At 35.8% G+C, this 23,214-nt stretch overlaps 1 pseudogene; it reads left to right on the top strand.

Annotated features, from left to right (window-relative positions):
* The first annotated feature begins 2,795 nt into the window (after positions 1-2,795).
* The window catches only part of LOC149579790 (cell division control protein 2 homolog D-like), a 41,731-nt pseudogene continuing 21,312 nt past the window's right edge, over positions 2,796-23,214 (top strand).

Consider the following 23,214-nt stretch of genomic DNA (forward strand, 5'->3'; position numbering starts at 1 on the left):
AATCCTTTGTCACGAACTTCAAAAGTTCTAGGGTAATATCAGAATTTTTTTTAATTGCATCTTTCCATTATCACAGCTAAAGCCTTTGTGTTTGTTTTATCTATGACCTTCCATTGAGATAAGTTTAATTCATTTTTGCCCCCTTATGTTTTACTTTTTAAACATAATCTTTTATAATGAAAAATATATTTTTCTAATTGATTTATTAATCAAATTAAAGTATAATGGTTGTATTGAATTGTTTAGAGAAACTCAAAAGGTCTTCACTAAAGGAGGAATACAATAGCATGTTTGTTCATATTGGGGCATTTTAAATGGGGAGAAAAGGGGGCAATATATTGCATAAATAGGGTTAGCCATTACTTTTGGGGGTAGGGGTTAGGGGCTTATATAGGAATATTATGTGCAAAGTATTGAGTGAGTATTAAAGCAGGGTGACAAAAAAGGAGGGACAATATTTTTGAAAATATATTCTTTAGTATGTTATGAATTCATTTTCTATGATTTAGGTTCACTAAGTGAAGCCCTTTGGAGAGATCTCACCAAAGTTTCGTCATTTGTTTTGGTAGCTGATTTATTTCAGCAATTAGGGAAAATCTTTGACATGGTAAACTTATGCATTAGTATCTAAGGGATAAATTATATTGTTGGGTGCATGGAATTAAACAAAAGTGGGGGTTACGTGTTTACTTTATTGAGAGCTTTTGTTACCATAAAATAACTACAAGTGTGTGATTCCAACACAATATTTATGGAAACCTAAATCAGAATCTTTAACTATTGTAATGCCCATTTTGAATCTTGATGACAATTCAATGTTATGATAGTTGGATATTCAATTCTAAGAACTTGTACAATGATTTTATCATTTTTAATTTGCATCAATGTCCTCTTGCAACCCTTGAAAGGAGGTTCTCAAGTTTTGAAGGAGCTTTACTGCTACTCAAATTATGCACATAAATAGGGTATATACTCTTTCTAAGAAATTTCAATGAGTTATTTGAATAAGATCAGCTAGTGTGAGGTGTTGTGAAGAATGCTACTCTTGTTGAGAGAGTCTCAACATCAATGATCCTTGCTACATGCTAAAATGCATACTTTTTGAAGACACAAAAATATGAGGTGAAAGCCCTTGAGAGATGTTGCTCTTTATTGTATATTTCTCTTAGACAAGGAAATATAAGGTGAAATCTCTCGAGAGATGTTTATCTTTAATGCATATTTTTGTGAGATGGAATAAAATGAGGCGAAAGCCCTTGAGAGTTGGTGGTGATCTTTCCACTCATGGGAGTAGCCATGGCAGAAATCATGTTGAGAGACTCCATTATGATGTCACATTAAGTGACTCCATGATGGTGACTTGTGCATCCACAAATGGGAATAACCATGGTGGACAACATGTTGAGTGAATCCATAGTATTATCACATTGAGAAATTCTATGATAAAGATTTTTCGACAAATGGGTGTATTGTTGAGGGACTCCGTGACATTATCACACTAAAGTTTTTCGTGATAAAATATTTTCCACAAATTGGTGTAGCCATTGTGAGTGTCATGTTGAGAGACCATGACAAGGATATATTCTGGAAAGATACCTCCCTAACTAAGAGAAGTTGTTGATGTTATAACATTAGGAGCTATATTTCTTTCCTAAATTTGAAATATGTTAATAATCACATTGAATTACAGTTGTCCTCAAAAGACCAAGCTGAGGTCTCTCACACCGAATTACAATTGTCCTCGAAAGACCAAACTGAAGTCTTTGCTTAGGCATTTACCAAGGCATTTTCTTTTTAAAAGAAAAACACTCCTTTGGTAGTCTTTTCAAGGAAAATGGTTCATTTATTTATGAATGCAAATCCACACCAACAAACTAAGTGGCATATATAGTGAGACCCTCTCTTGTATTTGATTTTCTTCCTCTCACGCCCTATAGAACAAGCCCAGTCAAAAAGAGCTCCGGCCAACTACTAGTAACTGCAAATACCCAAGAAAAAGTCAATTTTGACTTTTACGAGATAGACAATTAAATTCACAGGAAAAGATGTTTGATGACTTGCTACTTTCATGTCTGATTAATATAACTTTTCTATATTCTATTTCTACGTATGAGTTGAACTAGACGCCCTTGCATCAAGAACTAAAATACTGGCTAGCCCAATCCAATCCAATCAGTCTTATTACTTTATCTGACAAACATTGGTGCGGAAGATTTCTCAGAGTCTTTTTCCTCTCTCTTTAATTCTATATCTAAAGCTATGCTCTTACACGTTCTCACATTGCCTGTTCACGATACTAAATTAATGGGACTGTAGAAGTATATCTTCCCTTCTCGTATATTTGAACCAGAGCAGCAGACGTAATCTCTCGGAGGTCCTTTAAGCTTTTTGGCTACGTCTCTTCTCAAACTGCGTCTTTTCCTACAATTCGCAGTTTTGACTGTCATTTGCTGTCTATCACTGTGCCTGTTAATATGTACAACTAAGGAAAAATACAAAAAATGAAACAGACCGGGGATCTAGCTCAGATGGTAGAGCGCTCGCTTAGCATGCGAGAGGTACGGGGATCGATACCCCGCATTTCCACTGGATTGGTTTTCCTTCTTACCCTGCATCTCTCCACTCCATATTTTATGTTTCTTAAAACTGACAGTTTTGCTCGAAAACATTGAGCAATTGAAATCGACCTAATTGCTATGCAAATTTTCCTGATCTCAGCATGCGGAAAGGCCCAAATTTGAATTGAATCAAGACGGTGAATTAAAAATTGAAGAGCATACAAAATCCCAATAGAGATGCAGGTCCTACTCAATACCAGTACGCGTTAGGGTTGATGCTACGCCTCTCAAGTACCAAGAGCCAAGTTTGGTGAAGAATCTGTACTCCGTAATTTTAGAAAGTAACCATGTTTTTAATCTATTATAGTCCTATATAATATGCAATCCTTCTGTTCCTTATTTACTGTGCTTGTTCATTCACCTCTTCAGTTGTTAGTGTGTTGTTCTTACAACCATATTACTCTAGCATTTACTATGCAATTGTCAGTAATGATGATTCCTCCAAGCAGAGAAATTTTGAATTTTATGTTATCATTATTGAGGGATTTGGAGGTTATCTGCGGCAATTCATGGCAGCCCAGTATTTGGAGCCTCACCTTGCATTACCCCATCGACCCCAAATACGAGTCAAAGTAGTCACAAGATATCATAAAGCACCACACAAGCCTCAAAGGTTGTTGCACCTCCTAGCACACCAGTCCAAGTCATTGGTCAGTGATGCAGATTTAGCTGCAAATGATGTAAGTGTATAGTTTACAAATATTTCAATTTTCAAATCTAACCATAAAAAAATATTTTACAAAAATTCATATAGATATCGTACATAGATGTGTTATCATATTTGGTCATTGTGGCATGGAAGACCAAAAAAAAACCTGTCATTATAAAAATGTTCATCCAAAGAACATATGTGTGTTTTGGGGGTTTACATTCGTTGTTTACTTGATTGACGAGGGTTTGCAAATTCTCAAATATGGTTGATCAACATTGGTTTTAGTCACACTTTGGCATCTGCAGCTGGGTATTGGAATTAGTTTATTATTTGAGCTTGCACTTTGCTTTAAGATTTCATCTATTTTCTTAAGGTTGCTCGACTAGGGAAATTATAAGATTTTTCTTCTTTAATAATTTTAGAGAAAAATAAGATAAAGAATCATTGTCAATTCCCTTGCAATAATCAAAGACGCAACATTATGATTTGGAATCATACGTGCTACCAAAATGACAGTGTCATTTTTCGATTTGTAATGGAATGTGATACTAGTCAGTGAAATGAAGCTGAGTTTTCCACATTGGATCACTTCTCCAACCAAACATCCCTCCTAAATAGACAAGGGAAATTTTTGCCTAGAACTAAGCATACTCATTGCATTCATATGAGGAGGAAAGGGTTGGATGTTGTCACATCGCATTCCCTGCAAACGAAAAAAAGGTATCCAAGCACCCTTGCTATCCAACCAATGTTAGAGGATATTTTTCGTCACTTAGTTTTTGGATGACAACATGTACATCTGATTATTTAGATATTGTAAATAGTTATGTTCCTATAGTCTGTAGATACCAATCTCCCCCTCAACGCGCATACCAGGTGCTTACGCGGGTCGGGAAGGCACCGGGGAGATTTGAACCCATGACCAAGCCAAAACCAGGCTCTGATACCACTTGTTAGGATAAACCACAGACAGAAATAAAAACTACATGCAAATATAACCAATAACAGAAAATAATAGAACACACAAAAATGAACACAAGGCACCAAGATTTAACGTGGTTCACCCAATCCCTGGGCTACGTCCACCAAACAGCAAGTCCGATCTTATTACAATCCAGTGATTACAACCTGATTACAATCCGTAATCCCTTACAGCTCAATACCGCCGCAAGAACCAATTTCGTATCACCACACATGAAAAATACCCAACCCTAAGCCCTTTTTATACAAGTATTAAACCGCTTTAGGGTTATAACATGTCGGCCATATGTCGGCCATAATATGTCGGCTACCATGTCGGCTACTTCCAAAAAAAAAAAATTTCGGGGCGATGCCCTGAACCCCACTATTTATGAAGTATGTACAATACTTTCCTGATCAGTCACTACAATCTAACAATCTCTCACTTGGGAACTGATCAGGCTCCACACTGAACAACAATCTCCCACTTGGAGACTGATCCTGTAGCAATACAACTACCGCATGGGGCTCCCACTGGATCAAACCACCCTGGACTCTGCTGTTCTGTTATTCACATTTAGTCTAAAAGACCAACTAAAGCTGAAGAGGAGTTCAGCTTCTCCCTTGTTACAACCTTTGTCAACATATCTGCTGGATTTTCATTGGTATGTATCTTCTCCAGCTTTAACTGTCCATCCTCCAAAACTGACCGAATGAAATGGTACCACAACTGTATGTGTTTGGTCTTAGAATGCAGAGCTGAATTCTTAGCAAGATGAATGGCACTCTGACTATCTGTGAACAAATAATTATCCTTCTGAGGATGTCCCAATTCTTCCAAGAAGAACTGAAGCCATATCATCTCTTTGGCTGCCTCTGTAGCAGCAACATACTCTGCCTCTGTAGTGGAGAGAGCAGTAATCTTCTGTAGTCTAGAAACCCAGCTCACGGCTGCCCCACCAACAGTAAAGACATAACCTGTAGTACTCCGCCTGGTATCAATATCCCCAGCCAAGTCTGAGTCAACATAGCCCTGTAAATTAGGATTAGAGCCCCCAAAGTGTAAACCCTTATTGGATGTTCCTCTCAAATATCTGAGAATCCACTTGACAGCATTCCAATGCTCAAAACCTGGATGACTCATATACTTGCTAACGACTCCCACTGCATGTGCAATATCTGGCCTAGTGCATACCATAGCATACATCAAACTTCCTACAGCTGAAGCATAGGGTACCTTGGACATCTTATCCTCCTCTTCTTGTGTCTTGGGACACATCTCCTTAGTCAATTTCAAATGACCAGGTAAAGGTGTGCTGACAGCTTTAGCATTCTCCATAGAGAAACGTTGCAACACCTTCTCAACATAATCAGCTTGAGATAGCGTCAATGTTCTGTTCTTCCTATCTCTGCAAATCTTCATACCAAAGATTTGTTTTGCTGCCCCCAAATCCTTCATAGCAAATGCATGTGCTAATTGGCGTTTCAGCCCCTTAATATGATCCATGTTAGACCCAGCTACAAGCATATCATCAACATATAAAAATAAAATAATGTAGCTATCATCATCCAACCTCTTAAAATAAACACAGTAATCTGAATGACACCTATTATATCCATGCTCATGCATAAAACTGTCAAATTTCAGATACCATTCCCATGGTGCTTGCTTCAAGCCATATAAACTTTTCTTCAATTTGCACACTAAGTTCTCCTTACCTTTGACCTCAAAACCCTGTGGCTGAGCCATATATATTTCTTCATCCAAATCACCATGAAGAAAGGTTGTTTTAACATCCATCTGCTCTAAATGCAAATCTTCAGTAGCCACAAGACTTAAAACAGTATGAATAGAAGTCATTTTAACAATAGGAGAAAATATCTCATCAAAATCAATTCCCTTTTTCTGTGCAAATCCTTTTACAACTAACCTGGCCTTAAATCTTTTCTTACCTCCTTCCTCTTCTTTCAACCTGTAAACCCATTTATTCTGTAAAGCCTTTTTACCTGCAGGCAACTTGCACAAATCCCATGTCTTATTTTTCAGCAAAGAGTCCATTTCATCTTTCATTGCAGACTCCCACTGAATCTTAGTATCCACCTGCACAGCTTCATCATAACTTTCAGGTTCACCAGCATCAGTAAGTAAAATAGAATACAAAGAGGGAGAAAACCTTTGTGGAGGTCTAATTGGCCTTGTTGACCGTCTAACATTCACTGGTGTGTGTGGTATTTGTTGTTGCAGTTGTTGCACATCATGAGGAATGGCTAGAACATCAGCTTTTGGAGTATCATCCAGCACTACATAATCATCTTCTTTCTTCTCATGTTGCTGCAACAGATCTGTGTACAACACTTTTTCATTGAATATGACATCCCGACTTCTTATAATTTTATGATTTTCAAAATCCCAAAGCCTATAGCCAAATTCATTAATGCCATATCCAACAAAGACACATTTCTTTGATTTAGCTTCTAGCTTGGTTCTATTTTCAGAGTCTATATGAGCAAAAGCTTCACAACCGAAGGTCTTGAGAAAAGAATAACTCACCTTCTTACCAGTCCATGCTTCCTATGGAATACCACAGCCCAAAGGAGTAGAGGGACCTCTATTAATCAAATATACTGTAGTATTGACAGCCTCCGCCCACATGTGTAAGGGCAACCCAGCATGCAACCTCATGCTCCTTGCGCGCTCCATTATAGTCCTGTTCATGCGTTCAGCCACTCCATTTTCCTGTGGAGTCCTTGGAACAGTTTTTTGTCTACAAATACCATTAGTGGAGCAATAATCTTCAAATTCATGACTGCAATACTCACCACCATTATCAGATCTGAGACATTTTAATTTCTTACCAGTCTCATTTTCAACCAAGCATTTCCATTTCTTAAAAGTTTGAAATACATCAAATTTCTGTCTAAGGAAATAAACCCATACTTTTCTAGTTGCGTCATCAATAAATGTAACATAATAATGAGAGCCACCAAGGGAAGATACCTGAGCTTGTCCCCATACATCTGTATGCACAAGCTCTAATTTCTCCTTTTTGTTTTCCTTCCCTGTCTTTACAAAACTCACTCTCTTTTGTTTTCCATACACACAACTTTCACAGAAATCCATATTCACACATTTTAGACCTGGTAAAGCTTTCCTTGAATGAAGTACTTTCATACCTTTCTCACTCATGTGCCCAAGTCTATTGTGCCACAGCGATGTATCAGAATCTACAGCAGCTATTTGTTCTCCCTGCTCAACTGCAGTAATTGTTCCTGAATATTCATTTTTCTCTGAAACAATCAAAGTAGAAGGAACAATATGACCTATACAAAGATATAAGGTGCCTACTTTCACACCTTTTGCTACTACAAGGGAACCTTTTGAAACCTTCCAATTTTTATCATTAAAAGTAACTACACAACCCTCATCACCGAGTTGCCCTGCTGAAATTAAATTTCTACTTAGTTTTGGAACATGTCTTGCCTCATGTAGTAGCCAATGATTCCCATTCTGCAACTTAATCTTAATTTTTCCCTTTCCAATAATCTGACAGGGTTCATTATCCCCCAAATAAACAAGCCCAAAATCCCCTTGGACATAATCAATGAAATAACCTCTATGAGGTGTAGCATGAAAAGAAGCACCAGAATCTAAAATCCATGAATCATCAACATTCTCTAAAGACAGAGGCAAAGCATCCTCTTCGGATTTGTTACTTACCACATTTGCCTCTTTGTCTCCATCTGATTTATCTCCTTCATTTTTCTTTCGAGTCCAGCAATCTTTCTTTTTGTGCCCTGGTTTCCCACAGTACCAGCAATCATTTGGTCCTCTCGATTGAGACCTCCTCCCCTTTGACTTTCCTCTTGATTTCCCATGATTTCCAGAGTTACTTCCTCTTTCAGTCGTTCTGCCCCTGCTTTGTGCATTTAAAGCACTTCCTGATGTAGATCCACCTGAGGATTTTCTATGAGTTTCCTCACTTAAAATAACACTGATCACATCATCATATTTTAGGGTACTAGATCCAGGAACAGAATTACTCACCGCCATTACCAAGCCATTCCAGCTTTCAGGCAAAGAACACAAAATCAAGAGAGCCCTAATTTCTTCATCAAAATTGATACCCACAGAAGATAATTGACTAGTAATAGTATTAAACTCATTTAAATGATCTGCAACAGATCCACCTTCTGCCATTTTCATATTAAATAAACGCTTCATGAGAAATACCTTATTTGAAGCGGAGGGCTTTTCATACAGTGTCGCTAGGGTTTTCATCAAATCTTCTGTCGTCTTTTCTTTTGTAATATTAAATGCCACCGATGGTGCCAAGCATAACCGAATGCTTCCGTGTGCCTTTCTGTCCAAAAGATCCCATTCAGCTTCTGACATAGTTCCCTGATTCTTGGCTTTTCCTTCCAACGGCTTCCATAAATCCTTCTGATATAAATAGTCTTCCATTTGCATCTTCCATAACTGGAAGTTCTGCCCATTAAACCTATCAACCCTCAGCTTACCCTCATCTGCCATTGCTCCCACTCAACTGTGAGACTCCCACTTAACCGTGAGACTTTCCTGCAGAGGATAACTGAAAGACAACCTTGCTCTGATACCACTTGTTGGGCCCATTTTGTCGTTGCACCAAAAGCCATGACTATTAGTGAACATAGAACACCACATAATTAACCACCTATGGGTAGGGGAGCGCGTCGCATCACCCAACACTAACTATCCCGAAACAATAATTAGAGCTCCTGAAAGGCTACTGCTAATTCAAACACCAAGTTGATTGTGCATATCTTTTGGAGAAAATATCGATCTAAACAGAGGCACTGGAAATGGCAGACTTAATTGAAGGTTAATGAATCTCCCACCACCAATTTCTGTTGATCAGGAAACACCCTCAATCCATGGTTTTCGATACCATTGAGCAGAGATGGTCGAGTGGAGGCATGGGTAGGGGGAACTCATGTTCACACTAGTACATTTGACCCCATTTTTAAACCAAAATTTTCGACCATCTAGTAAAATAGGGTCAAATAGGTCGGAATATGCAAGGAAAAACTTTTTTTTTTAAATCCATGCCCGTTCGACCAACATGGGCTTCATTAGCTTAAAATAAAAAAAGGTTATATTTCACGCATGAAGAGAAACGTAAAGGGGCTTTGACCAGGGTTTGCAAATGAAAGGGAGTGAGCAGTGAGAGGAGTGGCATGTTTGCAGACAAGAGAATGCGTTAGTGTAAAAGTTCCAACATTGCAGGTCATCACTGTAAGTGTGTGTTTGGTTTAATTTGCTCCCAAGTGTAGCTATCTTTTTCCATATGCCTTCCTCAACCTGTATTTGATTATTTGGCCCTCCTTGCATTAACACAGTAGTCGCACGACATATCTTTTTCTCCTTTGAGAATTTCCCCTTTTTCTTCATAGCTAGGGTTTGATGCAATACTCGGTGGTAGTTGCTTGTGGTACGCATATTATATAAACTAGAGGCCACGAGTTCTTCTCCTTGATATGTTAAATGCTAAGTAGTAGGAGAAGAAGCTTTTTAAAATGTGTATGAATGGTCTGAACTGCTTCCACGTTGTTTATTCCAAGGTATGTTCAATTTTCTGGAGCCTATTCTGTAAGATTAGAGGTTATGATTAGAGGTTATGCACTATTAGTTGGAATACACGGGAGATTGATGTGTAAGCATGCAGCAACCCCAACAGCTACTGTTCAATGGCAATAAACAAATTGTGCATGAAAGATATTAAAGTAAATAAAATAACTCATAGCAAATGACTTTTTGGCTTTTCTTGTTTACGACTATGCAAAAACTGCCATGGCAATTATGAAATCATTTGACCGTCTGGAGCATTTAGCAATATTTAAGAACTACATGCCATACTAATCTAATCAAATTTATCGAACTGTCCAGCAAAAACCTTGAGAGCATTAAGACTTGTCATATTATCTACTCTACAATCTAGGTGAGTGACTCTTGGAATATAATTGCAACTACAAGACATCTGCACTTAGATTGAAGTTATCTTTGACAGGCTTGATCTATTTACATTTTGTTAGTGTACTTTCATAGTATTATAAGAATGTAAGTTTTCCCCCAAGACAATTTTGCAATGGGAACATGACATATATAATCCAGCTTGCCACAATTTAAAATGGTTACATGACATAAAAGGTCAAATATTTCCCACTAAAATATGTTTCGGATCTCTTGGTTCTGTGTCAAACCGTTGAGCATATACCTTAGGTAACCTGGTATCATTTTGTTAGCTTGCCAATGATAATTTGAAAAACAATTGTAGATGAAGAAGACTCCAAGGCATACATTTATCTAGTTTTGAATTAAATAGCGATGCATTATAACTAGAGTATTGTAGCTAAACTTTCCTATCAACTATTTGGCAATAACATTGGTAGATGTATGTGAAATATTTTACACAATAATCTAATAGTCATTGCCATAGAAAAGTGTAAGTGTGTATTCAATACGCAAGATTTTAGCAGAAAAGGAACAAGCAATCACCAAGCACTTCAAAAAGGCATCCTCCCAGTATATAGCTCAACACAATGACATAAATGTTTATTAAAAGATGATATAAGACCTGAAATATAGCACACAACTTAGCAAAACTAGTATATAATAACCTGCAGCCTAAGAGTTGCTTAAGCTTAGCTGACTTAACTAAACTAATATGGCTGCCCCTTACCAAATTAGGGTTATCCACATCTCAGAAAACATCTGTTTCAACTTTGAACCTTGTACAAGCATAAGTTCTCAAGCCATTTCAAAATATGGAGTCCAAGAAAGTATGCAACTGCTATATTCTATGACAAGAAGTAACCATTCCACTCATTATGAGCTTCTTTAGCCCATATAGCTTCTGTTGATGAAATTAAGCATATAAAAATCCATTACCATTCCATCTATCTAGAAATGGAATCAGCACATATATATTATTCTTTGACAAAAAATTGTTAAAGAATAAGATAATTGAATGTTGTACCATTGGGACTAGATGCATCCATACCTTGAACATGGGAATCCATACATCAAAGTTCAACATAACATAACAAAGTATAGCATCTCAAGGCAAACCTTCTATTCCAATCACAAAGTATAATTCAAATCTATCAATTTTTTCTGTAAATATTTTTTTCTTGAGTGGCATCAGAGTAGGAACATGAATATAACCTTGTAATTTTGGTACATGTCATTTTTTCATTACTCAACCTCTTTAGTAATTTTGATTTAGAAGCCCACTAGATAAAAAAAATTAAGAGAATCAAATCACAGATAAACAAGGTCTACATGTTATAGCCATTAGATACAAAGTACCAAATATGTTGTCTCAAGCATCCAAAACATGATATTGTTCCATGCGGTAAAGCCCAGTTAGTTCCCAAACCTTACAGGCAACTGAAAAAGAAAAGACATGTCTTAAATGCATAATCATTTAACTAGACAAGTCTAAGTAGCTCCTGAGTATTTTTATCTTCTTCTAGCTATCGATGATACTTTTTTTTGATGGTCATCTCAATTGCTTACTATTCTTCTGCCTTGTTCACTATCTCTACCAAACACATATTTTCTTCAATTTCTCCAATACAAAATCTGTTCTAAACTGCTCTTATTCATCATATAAGTCTGTTATCATCTTTTAACTTTACTTATAAATCTGCTAATAAATAGGTAGATATTCCTTGTCATAAGTGCACACATTATCATAAAATCAGTTGCTTAAATATACATGAGTAGAAGTCATTGTAGCTTAAAGCACCTCCTCTTTTGGACAAAGGAAATGACCAAAATTTGTTGAAAAGCAATAGATGGATTGTTCACATGAATAGCCAATTCAGTGACAAGCTCTTTATGCTCCTCCAAGTGAATACAACCCTAGAATACTTTGCTTAATAGTGTGATATGATTTTTTTGTGATTTATAAATATGATCTAAATCTTGGCTATTTAAAATATGTATATGCATGTTAAGTAGGGACTAAAATTCCTCCTTCTGTTTTAAAATGATTCATAATCTAAATTATTGTATGCATACAGTTAAACATCATAGTAAAGGGTTATTGTGTATCTTGTTTTCTTTATAAAAATATAGTTGCCAGAAATTATGTTTTAATTTTGAGATCTTTGAATTGTTTGTGTTTGAGCATTTGCAACTTTTATGCCCAAAAGATGGTAAGTATATTGTATTTTTAATATAGAAATTTGCCTGCCATTTTTCTTCCAGCAGTTCTTGCAAAATAGTAATTCTCATGCACATATCAATTTCCATTTTCTCACATATTAGATATAAAGGAGGAATTTGATTCAGTAGAATTGGGTTAGAACCTAGCAGTGATTTCTCAAATTTTACTTAAAAGGAAATAGCCTCAATTCATTTGTAATACCATGGTATTTTTACTTGACATGCAATGGTACTAATTTATATCCTAATGCTTGAGGGAATTTATAAGGATGATAAACTAGAAATCCCAAACCATACTTAGCAACAACATTAGTTTTCCTATAAAGTCTTTTTCTAACTCTGGACAATTGCTCTAAAAAATGGTACTTACAAAAGCAAATTGACGGATTATGTTGTAGAGTTTTTTGAGCCAATATTTCAATAATTGGTTGGGAGGCCGTTAAGTCTAACCCACATTGGTTTTCCTTGATAAGTGCTTGGGTTAAAATTAAGGCTCCAATCTATACAATGAAAACTAGTGCCCTCATGAAAAAGTGGATTTCAATGAAGGATTTCCTATTGTAGGAGAGTATCAATACACTCAATTAGAAAAAAATTACCTAAGATGATTTCAACACTCACCTTTCCCTCAACATTTATATTCCACCATTCCACGATACTTGTGGTAGGACACCCATCTTATCTAAACTTAATCTTCTAGGAATTCTTTAGTTGGAGTCATAGATCTATTTTATGTTCTTTGCAAATGTTTCACCCAAAGCACTCATTTTTACTATTTCTCCTATATCCATGAGCTCCATAATGCCTCTAGCATGACATCCATAAACTATCTCAAATAGACTCTTACTTACAGTTGAGTTGGGGATCTCTCCCAAAAGGTGTACCTTATAACGAAACCAATATCTCACAAGAAACTATTAGACCACGCCATGAATCTTGAGGGGATATGTTGGATACATTCTCCCCTATGTCTGGTTCTATACTTACTATATTTCGCAAGTCAATGGTGAGCACCGACAGAGTCATTTTTTATTTTTTGTAATGTTCATGGAGTTGGTTAAGATGTTTATCATGCGCTTTGATGTAGTGCAAAGTTATAAATATAATAATGATTGTAGATTGAATTAAAAATAATTAAGACTACACACATATATACTGATTTGGCAAACAAGTGCAAGAATTCAAAGCTCCACAAAACCTAGACAAATTATAATCCCCTAGAGAAATAGATTTACATATTATAATCTCGAAGAATTCAAAGCTCCATAAAACCCAGACATGTATCCAATACTCTAAAGGTCACTAATGACTTCATCTTCTAGCATTTTTCATATTAGTCAAGATGTATTTCTATATTGTTGTGTATGGAATGTGAATAATGCTCTTGATTTTGAGGATTTTATGTTATTCTAAACCTTGGTCTTTAGGATTGTGGGTCAATGAAGCTATAATAAAGTTCATTCTTTGTTTCTCAAATGGTTTAAGAGCTAGCTAAGGATAGAGAGACATTTCACTATAGGGCATTGAGTTATCATCCTCTAGTATGCATCACATTACTTTATGGCATTATGCATCTTTTTATATCTTTGTGGGATTTTTTCACTTTCATATGTCTTTATTAATAGTATAGTGAAATACATTAATAATATATTACTATATTATTAAATAAAGATAATAATAAAGCATTATTTTTGTTTCCTTTAAAAATAAAATATTGTAATTTAACAGTTACTAATTTTGATAAATGTTATATTTATCAATTGATAGTTGTTAAAGTCTTTTAATGATGCATCTTCTTAAATGGAAAAGATGTATTCATGAGCTCAAAGACTTCTTGGAATCTAACCAATTTGGAGACATTAAGAGAGAATATAGGGAAGTCAAATTTGACTTTTCCATAGAGTCTGGAAGTTATTTATGAGTAGTTGGAGCACTTCTTGGGGTGGTTTTAGGGAGTCATTAATGTTTCAATGACTTGGAGGGACTTTTTTATTTTTTAGACTTCATTTCAGAGAGTGGGGTGTCCTATTTTGGGAGCTATTTTCTTGCATCTTACCCTAGGAGGTTGTGGGTAGTTTGTAGTTATTGAGTTTTTCAACTCATTTTGGAGTTAGTTCTTCTTCATGTATCCAAATCTCTTGAAGGTTTTCTTGTAGAGCTTTTATTGAGTCCTTTTCTCTTCATGTAATTGTAACTCAGTATTGGATATGTTGACAACAATACTCTTGTGATTTGAATGAAAATGCATAATTTTCGGAGAACAAACTTGTCTCCACTGTATTGTACACTTTCATTCTAGTTTGATTTATTAGTTGGTGTGAATCATACTTATCTAAATCTTACAAGTTTATGTCTTAGATTTTGTCTGTAAGTAACTAGCACTGTATCTTGCACAAGTCACAACTTTTTAGATTAAGTCCATTATAGAGAATAAGTCAAGCTTTTTCATTAGGTTACAAACATTATCCTCAGCAAGCTCAATGGTAATTGTTGTGTCATCAAAAAATTGGACATTAGATATATCTTCCCCATTAGGAAGCTTTATACCCTTAACTCTTGGAGATAGAGAGTTGTCCCTATGTCTATAGTGTAGAGCATCTGCAATGATGACAAAAAGTGCTAGTGCCAATGGGCAACCTTGCCTAGTATTGACCTTGAAAGATCAAAAGCTTTAGATCTCACTTCATTCACCTACACCCTTGCATTAGCTTCATTCAAGAGAGTTAGGACCATCTAAAAGAAGAAGTTAGGAAACCCAAACTGTTGACCATCATGGCAATAAACTTCCATTCAATTTTGTGGTATGCTTTCTCATATCCCAAGAGCAACATGTAGGCCTACTGATTAGATTCCCTACCCTAATCCATAGCCTAAAAAAAGTGATAAGAATTTCCAAGATATATCTACCATTGACAAACCTAGTCTAGGAAGGGTTAATGATACAAGGAAGAACATTCTCCAACCTTAATGCTAGGATCTCTGCTAAATTTTGGTAAGATACATTCAACAGTGTAATAGGTCTCCAACTTTTGATGAATGTTCTATCTCCTTCCTTGGGGATAAGTTTGATGAGACTAGAGTTGATGTCCGCCCCAAGAGACATGTTAATGGCTTCTGTATAAAACTGGAGGAATTCATTGCCCATCCAACTAATATTGTTTTCATAGAGCTCCACTGGAATTCCATTCAGCCCAGGGGGCCTTTTCATCACTCAAATTCTGAATAGCATTATTTTCATCCACGGTTATATAGGTTTGTCAAGCATAGCTATCTCTTCAGTAGGCACCTTTTTAGGAATGATTCCACTGAGTTTTATCCTAGAATTTTCCATTTCTTGTCCAACATCTTCAGAAATGAAGAGTTTCTTATATTAATGTGCAAAGGCCAGAAGAATTTCACCTTGGGAGTTAAGTTCTTTCCCTTCATTCCAAATAGACTCAATCCTCTCTCTAGCTTCTTTGGATTTGAGGATCTGGAAGAAGTATCTAGCACCCTTATTACCATGGCTGATCCAATTAAGTCTGGCTCTAGTTTTGACACCTTGATTCCTGAAATATTGCAACCTCTAGAAGGAGTCTTTGGATTGGGCCGTAGACTCTTGTTTAGTAGCAATATTGACTAGGTTACTTTGTAGGCACTCTAGCATTATATAGGTTTTTGGAGTTTAGATTCCATTCTTTTCTTATCTTGGATTCCTTTATGTCACTACCTAAAAAAGGGTTTAGCAGCTATTGATGTTCTAGGATCATCTCTCAATAGCAGGTTGGTACTTCACCACCACTTCATTAATCCATCTGATAATATTAATAGAAATATTAATATCTTCATCTTTTACCTGGGTAAGTTTCAAAACTAATCCATCTTTCCCCCCTTCTTCAAACAAGCCCTACCAATTTGAAGAATATCAGCAATAAAATGGGTACTCAAATTTTGTTTTTAATTTTCATATCAATAGAATAGAGTGCCTCAAAGAAAAAATTTATTTCTATGTATGATCCTAATATAAGTCAGAAGAAACACTTCAGCAGATGTCTGATTTGGATTTTGTCCAACTTTGTATTCAGAGATTGCCCATGATTTAGTGGAGTACACTCAGTGGCCACATTTCTACTAATGTCACAGCTTTGGGTTATTTATCCTGATTTCTTTTCCTGGACAGGATATTCTCATCCTGTATATCGAAGTTTAAGACTTCTGTTGTTGTTTGTAAACTGTGTTATCTCATAAGATTATTAATTCTTTGATCAATCGGATCTGCATCTAGCTCCATTCTAATCACACTCTATGTTCCCCTTATTTCTCCACCCACACATGTTTCTTCTTTTGTGCTGATATGTATTCCTATCAATGTCTTGTTGTTGTTGGCATCTATAACATACCCCTCACTCCTTTTGATCACTTATTTTCGAAGATTGCAATCTACACCCACACATAATTGTAAATGAAATCATGTTGCCTACGGGATTCCACTATGAAATAATTTGTGAGTCGTGTTGACTTCTAATTGTGGAACTAGCTAAAGAGTTCTTTTTTTGAATTGGGTATTCTTAATATAACTATGTAAATAGCTTGTTTTTTATTATCTCAATTAGTCTTTGAGCCTGACAAGGGCATCAAATTAGCTGATCTACTTTTGTGAGATTGTTGATTTCTTATTTGCAGTATATTAGTATTTTGGAATCTTTGAAGGCATAAATAACATCATATAATGGAACTATCTATGCAGCCATTCATTTCAGAGATTTGCAGTGAGATCATCAATTGCAATTCAAGAATTATCTAAGAAAGGTTTTTTTTTTGTCTCCTACATTTTATTCACTCTCTTGCAAAAAAACCTTTAAAGGTCTTTTCAAACAAAACTGATAAAGTAAATTAATTTTCCTTTTAATTCTTTAAATATTTATGAAATTAATATTACCTAGTTCTCTATATAGTTTTCTTAACATTGATAGAATTGTAAAGCAAACTGAATATGGACTGCCTTGATAAGTTTTTGTTTTTTGTGTTCCTTTTCTACCTTTTTTTTTGAAAATTACTCAATGACATGCTTTGGGAGAATCTTGATATGGTCTATGGTCAAGGATGGTTGTCAACTTGATGGTTGAGTTTGCCTCATGTCTAACAAAGTATTTGAAAGCTGATGTCATGTTCCATCTTGTTGATTCTATCAAGTCTGATTACTCATGACAAATGAGTGACCCTAGACTTTTTGGGGATAGGTCTACTTGAACTTGCAATTATCAGAAAGTTTAGTTGTCTGTTACTATTATTGAAGGTTTATTATCTTGTTATTGATTATTTTCCTTAGTTTCTAGCTCTCTAGATGAAAATCTTGATGAAGTTATAAGTGTGGGTGGAAGCCTTTTGTGTTTGTGTTTGAACCTTTGTGTGTGTGTTTAATGCCCTATTTTGTTTTGTTTAGGCTTGTGGACCAAAAACTCATTTCAATGTCTTACAAACTAAAGGGAATCACAAAGAAAATAACTATTACTTTTTAACTTCCATTATCAATTTTTCTTTACACATGTGAAAAATGGGACATAACTAGTTTTAATTGCGCAAACGGGGCACACGAATTCACAAATGGAGAATGTGTAACTCTCAAAGTATTTGGGATCTTTATTTATGTGAGATTCTATTGCAACTCATAATTAGGGAGTTACAATTGGCAATCAATGAGGTAGTTACAAAAAGCTTGTTTTGGGAGATCATATCTAATAATTAACTATACTTGCAACCAGCTAAGGGGTCAAAAAGTTTATGCTTATTAATCATATTGTACCAAAAGAGCATTGCCTTGAAGGAAGGCTACAAATTCGTGGTTGAACACCTACACAAAGAATCTAAAAGCCTTGCCCAAGAATCCAGTGCACCAAATGATATCTCATAGGTAAATTGGTCAGATGAAAAGTAAATGAAATTGAATAGTTGAGGATATTCTTTTTTGGTATTAGTTTTGAACGTAAATTGACTGCATAACAATGTGCATAACATTTTACTGCACAGCCTTCATATCCTACCACAGAACCTGCTCGTTATGAAGGCCATGATGTGCATTATAGTGGTGGAGGTATTAATTTGCTATTGGAAAATAATTATGCAATTATGAATACAATTTAACATCTTCAATTGCAATTTGACGTGTATCCTTTTTTTGAATATTTCAGAGCATGTTGAACATCATGTTGAAGGAGTGGAGCATGTTCCAAGTGTTCAACATGTTGACATGGTAGCGGATCAAAATGTTAATGTACATGATGTGGCATTGTGAGGTAAGAAAAATGCATGTTATGTTGTACTAGTACTTAATTACGGACTTGTAACAGTTAAAAAAAGAAAAAAAGTATGCCAATTTATCTCATTTACTTGTTCTTGCAACAGAGCCACCTTTAGTGTAGTAGCCTCCTACTCCTCCAAAGAGAAGGAGCCACCATAATTTGACATTAGAAGAGGAGAAGAATGATGCAGATATGGATGCTCCTATGAATGTTTTTCTTAAGAGAGCTAAAAAAAACAAAAAGAAGAAATGATGTTTTAAAAATGCTCTTTTATAAACCTTGTTGGATAATGAAAGAACATTGTTTTAAATAATTATTTATGAATGATGAGTATTAATACTGATTTTTATTTTATGTTAATGAATATTGTTATGTGTTAATGAAGTCTTGATTAGTATTGTGTATTAATAAATTTTATATCATATTAATGAATGTTATGTGATTGTATTGATTGAATGTTATAGTTCATAAATGGATGAATGAATGAATGAAGTATGTAATTAGATGATAATGGGTAATTTAGATTGATGTAGGGGGAGGGGGGTGAGGCCAGATGAGCTTCCACCTTCACATGGTTGGCCTTGTTAAGTAGAGAATATTATAGTATTCTTGAAACCAAGTGAAGCTCAAACTAACATGAAATGGACACTTTGCACGTGGTAGGTCTAAAATGATCTAGGACTAGTGCTACCCATAACATGAATTTGTGAAATAGATTATGATATCACCAATTTCAACACTATATTCAAAGCATAGGAGTGGCCTATAGTCTTAGCATGAATCTTGAGTAATGCCTTAGTCCAGATTACCTCAGAAGTGGCTGGAAGAAGCCTGCACGAGTCTGAGACTATGAACTCTCCTTGCCTTGGCCAAGAAGAACTTGCCAACTCTCTAGTATTAGGGCAAACTAAAGAGTGGTATGGTTGGTCTACAACCAACCAATAAGTTGACAATTAAAGGAATGAGCCTTCCTTTGCCAAGGATTGCCAAGCAGCAATCGCAAGTGTATGAATTTGGTCAATGCTCCAATTCTTATTGAGAATCTTGTCCCGATAAATCTCTAGATGAAACAAGGACACAAAGTGACTGGTAAAATGGTGAATAACACCTAAACATCTAAAAATTTCATCCTTATATCTTTCAAGGTCACTCCAATGAATCACAACCAGTTCCATTACTTCTTGTTGAGAAATCCCAACATTGACACCCAACCAAGATTGATCCCCAAGACCAATGCATCACATGAAGAAACTATGTTCCCAAATGCCATAACAAGCACGTTGCACTCTTAGTCTACCTCTTTATGCAGAATCTAAATAAATGTTCTTTCATATTTAGTCACTTTATGTCAAAGGTCAATGCATATAATGACTTCCTATAATACTTAGGTAATTGGTCACTAAAGGCCAAAGTAATATAGCATAAATGGCACAAAGATAAATCTTTGGGAATTTATTGGCTTTCTAGTTTCACTTATTAGCTATATGAACTTTCTATGTAGCACTTCTTTTGGTTACGATAAGAGAGTTGGCACTTCAAACATCACAAGTATGCAAAGAGCTTGCCAAGCATTTGAAAATTCAAATAATGGTTGGGCATATGCACCGAGTTGTGGTGCCAAAAAGGTGACAAGGAAATTTTTTTTTCCTATTTTAAAAAGCGCGTGCGCACTATAGCGCGTGCGCACTATAGCGCGTGCGCGCTTTAAAAAAATAAAAAGTATATATGATGGGCTACAAACCTGCAGCCCATCATTTTTATCAGCATTTTCTTCTACTCCTACAGTGAGCAGCGCGTACGCGAGTTGAAGACTCAACATTTGCACCACCATTTGCCAAAATGCCTCCTCGTCGACGAAATCCAAGACCACAAGCGCACCCACGACGACGCCGTAAGTGATATAAACCTAACTTTGCATTGTTTGATATATTTTTCATATTGTTTTGTAAGTTTTTTATATTCTTTTGTAGGGTTTTTACAAATTTCATTTAGATTTGTTTATTTATTTGAATTTCAATTGATTTTTTATCAAGAAATGTTCATAATCAACCAGAAAATCCACAAGAACATCAAAACCCTCAAGAACCCCAAAACCAAAACCCTCCTCAAGAAGAAGAAAAAATTCCACAACCCGAACCAATTGCAAGACCTCCACCAGGCACACAAGAAAATATAAGAAATGAAATAGAGAGAGGCAAAACTGAATTAGAAGGAATCATTGCTCGGTTGAAAGAATCCGGACAAACCAATCCAATGAGGGCTCAATTGGCATCATCCCTCGAATCCATTAACACTCAGATAGCCTCAAGTTAGTGGTCAGTTAGATATTTGGCGGGCTAAGAGGGATGAAAAAAAAAGATTTTATGCAGATAAATTGTCATATGAAGATGTTAGAAAAAAGGAAATACCAAAAGGTAGTATATGTGCATTATTTAGAAAACCCGGTGAGCAAAATATTGTTAGAGAGGGTACTAAACAATTCCCCATCCATTGGTGCATACATGATGCTATTAGAAATAATTTTTGGGATAGATGGTGGATGGTTTTTGATGCCCCTCCTTGCAACAACCACGAGGTCCCCATGTATTTTTTGAAGAAATTATATTGTGAGTTTGTCCTTGGGGAGATCCCCAATTATTTTGATATGTTAGACTCCTAGGGTAGAGGTGTGGGGTCATCATTTGAGAGGCCAGGAGCATGTCGTGACCCTAATGTAGTTAGGGCAGCTGTGGTCCATCCATAGCGCGAGCATGTGATTATTCCTTCAGTTGTGAAGGAACATGTAGAGGCCAGCACTCTAGGGACCATTAATGCTTTGACGTAGACCCTCATCCATTCCACAAGCCCATTAGTTGAGGGGGAGCCTTCTATACATCATGGTCACATGTGCACTTCATGCGGATCCCTATGCACATTTGGCACTCATGTCGGAGATGGTGCAGATGATGGGCTTGTCACCGATCAGTTCCTAAACGAGACATTTGGCATTGACACACAGGTAAATTACTAATTTGATCACATTTCACATGTATAGTGAATGATTATTAATTAGGATTTATTGACATTGTTCAAAATTTAGGGTCAAAGTGTTCCTGGGCCTAGCAGCGATCCTCTAGGCCCATTTTTTGTCCCTTTGACGAGTCCTGAGGTATGTATCAATTTAATCATTTTAATTAATACATATATTTATTACATAATCATATTAAGGATTGACCAAAAAAAAAATGCATGTGCATTAGTTCTCCACAGGACCCTCAACCTTTACCACAGACGCAGAGCAGAGACATCATACGAGCTTCACACAGGTACAGTTGTTTCATGTTAATTTAATTCATTTGATTATATTTATTCCATGTTTCATGTTAGATATAACGTGTATTGTATGACATGCAGCTCATGATGTCGGACACACCTCCTCATCTGCGATAGCCTATTGATAGTGGAGTGGCCGCAGCTGTGGCTAGCTCACAGCCACTAACAGAGGTATGAAAGAATTTTCTTCATTTTAGTTGTTGTTTATAATAGTTCATCTCAAAATTTCTAATGTTATTTATAAGTGATTATATTTATTGAATTTTTGTAGGGTCTTGTCACGCCTGATCATCCACGAGCATTTGAGGTGGACTTACAGAGTGACTATTTGTTGGCGGTAAGAAAATAATTGATTTTGTGAGTACATATATTTGATTTCAACATATAATAAATATTGATTCATATCTACTTTCTTTGTATCAGTTGGACCTGGAGAAGAGCCTCAACAAGAGGTCAAGTGAGCGTGTTAGGAGGGCCCCGTCATCTCCACTGTCTCCCTCCACATGACGGCAAAGGACGTCGAGAGACTTGTTTCCTTCCCCTCGTGAGAAGGAAAAGATGTAGTTGAGATATTTGATACATATATATATATATATATAGAGAGAGACTTTTTTCCTTCCCCATGTATATATATAGGCATCTGAGAGACATATTCGATACAAATTTGATGTACATATGACATTCTATATTTGATGTATGACATTATTGGTTAACATATGATATGTTTGTTCATATACGACATTATTGGTTATCATAATATATTATGTGTTTGTTAATGTATATGACATTATTGGTTATCATTTTATATTATATGTTTGTTCATGTATGACATTAAATTAGATATGTTCGTGTATGACATTAAATTAGATATGTGCATGTATGAAATTCAATTCAATTGCTAGAGAGTTGCCATTATGTCTACCAACTAGTAGATGTTCTTTTTTGCTTTATTAGTATTTCTCAAAAACTACAAAGAAGTTGTTTCTGGTGAATAGTTGTAAACAATTGTGATCATCAACTTCATGTACTCATGGCTTTGGCTGCGAACACTTGTAACTTTGGCTATAAGCATCCGTGGCTTTGGCTATGTGCACTAGTGGCTTTGGCTATGAGCATTTATGGCTTTGGTTGTAGGCACAATATAGCCTTGGTTGTAGGTTGTCTTTCTTGTTGCATGTCGAAGTT

Source organism: Cupressus sempervirens, chromosome 1 (genome assembly GCF_028749045.1).
Source record: "Cupressus sempervirens isolate cs-2001-9-10 chromosome 1, ASM2874904v1, whole genome shotgun sequence".
NCBI classification, from domain to species: Eukaryota; Viridiplantae; Streptophyta; class Pinopsida; order Cupressales; family Cupressaceae; genus Cupressus; species Cupressus sempervirens.